The following is a 5,199-nucleotide window of genomic DNA, read 5'->3' on the forward strand; positions in this document are numbered from 1 at the left end:
TAAAAACTTTTGCCTTGCTAAAGTCCTTTCAATTATGTGATCATTTTCTTGTGGCCACAGACCCATTTCTTGTATGTATGGCTCATGGTTTTATACCCAACTAAACTGTCTTTGAACTATCAGAGCTACTTAAGGCAGATTCAAATCTTTAAGAGCCTGAGGAATATCAAAATGCATCATGAGATGCATGTAATTTGTGTATTTGTGTATATACATATATATTTACACATATCAACAAACAAGGGGCAGAGACAAAATAAACCAATGTCCTGTTAGCTGATGAAACAAAAAAATAACTAAAAAGAAATAAAATGAATGTGTTGATGATTGAATGAATAATAGCCTAGAGACTGTTATTTAAATCTTATAATTCAAATGGTAGGACATAAAAATAAAAATGTAATAATAATAATAATAATAATAATAATTCATTTCTATAATCTAGTATATATTGCCAGTAAATAGCTTATATTTTATGTTGTTTTGTTCAGTCAGAGAGTATTTAGAAATAATAAATATTAAATGTCCCTGGATAGGATGGATATTATTCAGTTCCTGGTAGTTAGGTGCTAGTTCCAGTCTCACTCACTTACATGGCCTTCCTGGTCCCTGAAGACAACTGGTAGGGAACCGGGGTTGCCTTTCTATGACACTGAACAAATCACATGTGGTTGGGAGCCCAGTTTGCCTGTCTATGATGCTGGACAAATCACTGAGAGATTTTGATCTGTGAAAAGCTCAAGCATTAGTCTGTATCTAACAGTCCTGATTCTGACAAAGGTTGAGCCAGGAGTCAAACACTGAATTTCAACAGCTGTTTATCTGGGATGTGAAGGAAGAGCTTGAATGGAGCAAGACTCAGCCTTTGGGGTGCCATGTCCCATCGTGTGGGTCTCCACGTGCATACTAGCACTTTTAAGCATCACTGGGTCATGGTGTCATGGGACATATAGTCTTCACTCATAAAAAGCAGAAGGTTGTTGCATTACTTATCATGAGTCCTGAAGGGGGCAACAGCTTTACAGTGTGGCATCCAAAGAATGCACCAAAATCCCTACGAGAAGCTATGGGGAAACTGTCTACTGCAGACTAGAGGTACATGGCTCTGTATACTCTCTGCTTGCGCTCAGATTGCAACACATCAGATAATGACAGAGTCTAAAACATGGACTCTAACACAGGAGCAGTGAGTGGTAGATTTGATAAGAGAGGGTAATTCTTTTTGCTTTTATTAGAGGACACTGTTTGCTTGTTGTTTTTGAGACAAGGTTTTATGTAGTCCAATCAGATCTTAAATTCGATATTTAGTGAAACCTGACTTTTAACTCCAGATCTTCTTGCCTTTACTTCCCAAGTCTGAGTGTGTGTCCAGAAATTAAGAAATTAACCATATCTGGCTTAGGAAAGGCAATTATTTTTTAAATTTGTATTCATTCTTTGAAATTTTCATACATTTATGATATGATGATGTGTCACGATCATATCCACCCCAGATTCCTCCCAAGACACAGCTCCCGCCCAATATTATGACTTTCTATTTATTTATGAATTTGCTGTTTTAATTCACTAAGTCCAATAGTTCTGTGCACGTGTGCATGGGTGTGCGGTCATCCTCTGGAGCTTGGAAAGCCAGTGGACATACCTCAAAGTGACTCTCCCCTCCCTTGCAATCATCAACTGCCAATAGCTTTTCAGCTACAGTGGAAGCCTTGTTAGCCCACTCTCATCCATGTTGAGAATTTTAACTAGCTTGGTCTTGTGCAAGCTGTGTGAAAGTAACCAGAGAAATAGAGTGTCACCCTACGGACTTAGGTGGAAGTCTGTCATCACTGGAAAGCCCTGAACTTTGTGCAAGATGGTGGACTCTCTTGGTCAGCATGGCTTCTCTTTTTTTGACCTTCTCTGGGGAGCCTGAAACTCCTACACCCTGTACCTTCAGAATGTCCTGTAACCTTGTTTAGATTACAGGTTAGGCTACCTTTACCCTGATAAGAACCCATTCAGCAAGCAAAGAGATTCCTGGAATGCCTCCCCATGCTAATGAGTTCTCTCAGACCTTAGCCTTCAGCCAATGATCTTTGACCACCCTGTATATCCCTACCTCCTTTCCAAAAACTTTATAACCCTTGATTCACCCCAAATAAAGTTGATCTGCCTCCCCAAAGCTGATGTCTGAATGCCATCATTTTCAGTTGTACTCATGAGCAGTCTAAAATCCTGTTCATCAAATGCTCCTTTCGTCCTTGTGGGTTGTGGAGAAGGGAGACCCATAGTTGAGTTTGTAAGTGCAACAGCCGTGACATGTCCACGGCACAGCGTGTCACAGCTCTCCTCCCCACCCTCCAGCTTTTCCATTCTCTCCGCACTCTCTTTCACTGTGTCCCTGACCCTTGGCTGTCCTGCAGGTGGATCTTTTCTACTGCTGGGAGTAGAATGCAGTTCTTAATATGCCCTGCAATAAGTGGAAATGAGTCTTGCTAGCCCAGGAGGAGGGACCTTGAAGGTAGGTGAGTCAGATGCCTCTGGACGCCTCTCTCTCCTGCCCTCATCCTCACAGCCTCTCTGTGGTTTTTCTTCTTTCACCAGCACATTTCCATTTAAATTGTAACTCACCCAGTTCTGCTAGCAGCTTACCCCAACCACACACATTGCACCTCCAGCATGCTGCCCAGCTTTCCTTCTGCCGCATGCCTAGAAGTACAGTATAGAAGAGTTAACACATCCCTGGGCAACTGTCAGTGGGGATCCTGGAGAAGATCCATAATTTTTCCTAGAGATCCTTAGGAAGAGGGAGAGGGGTAGAATTTCAGTTGCTCCCACACCCCTTAGGAGGTCAGGACAGAGAGCTGCTTGTAGTTGAACCAGCATCTTCCTTCTGTACATGTTCTCTTCCTAGCCACACTCTTAGGAGTAAACTGTGACTAAAATACAGAATTGGTTTGAAGGTTGCTGCTTCAGTGAAGCCATCGTGGGGGCTTTTGATACCCCTAGTTCTTTCCTTGCTCAGAGTAAGGAAGTCCATCCCTAATGTTTACCTGCCACAACAATCTGGGCTTGCTTTGCTACAGAATTTGCACCACTAGATTCAGTGGAGCCAGAGTAGGCCAGACAAATAGTCCCGCAGTCCTATTTTTCCTCAAAGCAAGAGAAAAGGACTTTGTCTGTGTTAGCCCTTCCCAAAGTGCATAGGTTACCTTTTTACCACATTCCCTCCCTCACTCCCATCCTCATTTCTTCTCACTGCTACACCCCACTCTGGTATATATGTGTGTAGTGTCTGTACCTTTGCACATGGGGGCCACAGGAAGACATTGTGTGTCCTGCTCTATCACCCTCTACCCTAACCCCTTGAGACAGAGTCTCTCTGTCTGAGCCTGGAGCCAGGCTGGCAGTCAGCAAGTCCCATTGATCTTTGTGTGTTCCCTCTGCCCCAGTGGTGGTGGTGTTGGTTATGTAAGCTACACCTGGATTTTCACTTGGGTGCAAGGATCTGAATGCAGGTTGTCATGCTTGCATAACAAACATGCACCCACCGAGAGATCCTTTCATGACCTAAGTTCTTAATGATCTGCCTGTGGCATGCAGTCTGTATATAGGGGTCTTGAGACCGAATTCTCCATTGAAGTGACTTACATGAGAGCATGTAATGATGTATAGCTGTCATTTAAATGAAAGGCATTGAAAACTCCTCAGGCTGCTACAGTGTTCAGCCACAACTGACAGCCATGGTGCTTGGAAAGCTTCATTCGCCCCCTGTCTTATCCAGCACTATCGGTCCATTATCTTGTACCAGACAGAAAGAAGGGATAAGATCATGAGAACCAAGTCCTCATGGAGGCCCCACACGACTTGAATGTTGTTACTCTACGAAGCCTGAGTCTCTCACTGGTCCTGCTCTCCCTAGCTTCCATCTCTCCCTTTGCCTCCAGGCATGAGGGTTGCTCCTGCATTTCCCCATCACCCACAAGGAAGCAGAGCACAGATCTGCCTGAATATAAGCTTTCCAAACACAAGGACTCTTTCATCATTGTGACTTTGCTCCATAATGTTGAAAGCAAGGAGAGGGTGGTTGGAGAGGAAAAGAACAAAGGAGACTGGGGACTAAAGAGGGCAGGAGACAGATCCTTGTGGTTACCCAGGCTGATGCCTGTGTGAGCTTCAGTCTTGACCTGTTTTGCAAGCTTTCCTTCAGATAAGAAGCAAAGAGAATCCAATGGAACCTATTCAGGAGCTAGGGACCTTCCTTCTGAAATCTCCAACACCCTACACTGCAGACTGTTGTTTAGAATGCAAGCATAAGTCGTCAGAGATTCAAAGAGATGGATCCTCTCAAAGCCAGTTGCTTCTTAATGTGCGTGTGCGCATGTGTGTGTAGTTTACTTCTTCACTAAAACTTCTCAAAGGCAGAAATAGTATTTATTTCATCATTTCTAGCAAAAGAACTGACTTTCGACAAAGTTGCCACCAGGAGAGGATGAATTCTTCCAGGGGCTGCTGGCCTGTTTCTTTTGATTTGGTGAGGCATTAAAGTCTCTGTACTCTTGCTAGGGACTTTCCATCAAGGTTGTTCACCAAGTTTTTGTGCGTGGCTTTGAAATTTAAATTTTCCCATCATCTTCCTGCATGAAGGCTGAGTTGAAAAGGTGAATTTCACTTTTTTCCCTTTTCCCATGGCTCTTGCATCTCCATTTTCTTCACCATTATCTTCCCCCTTGTTCGGGATGTATCAGAGAAATGTTTTACTGTTGTCTTCAATGGCCTTTCTTCTTCCCATGGCTCAGTTCTTTAAGCTCCCCTGTGTATTTCCCATGGAGCAGATGCCAGATGTAACTGCCCGGCCCTGTTTGGAAAGGGCTGAGATCTGTTTTGTAGGTTGATTATTTAGCTTTAATAAATAGAGACACTTATTAGCTGGCCACAGTTTCTTCTCCCCTCTGTGGGTTACATTTCATTGCTCATTAATGTGTAAATCATGGCTCTCCCTAATTACACACGGATGCTGCTTCCTTCTGGCACAGAGCTGGGAAGCAAACGTCTAGGACCCTGATAGAGAGCTCCAGCATGATCTCTTCACACACATTTGGCGATACTACTGTGATGGAACAAATTTAGCTTCCATCTCTGTCTTTATGTCCCTGTCTCTCTTTGTCTCTGTGTCTTTGTCTCTGTCTCTGTCTCTGTCTCTCTCTCTCTCTCTCT

This window comes from Mastomys coucha, unplaced genomic scaffold (assembly GCF_008632895.1).
Source record: "Mastomys coucha isolate ucsf_1 unplaced genomic scaffold, UCSF_Mcou_1 pScaffold23, whole genome shotgun sequence".
Classification (NCBI taxonomy): domain Eukaryota; kingdom Metazoa; phylum Chordata; class Mammalia; order Rodentia; family Muridae; genus Mastomys; species Mastomys coucha.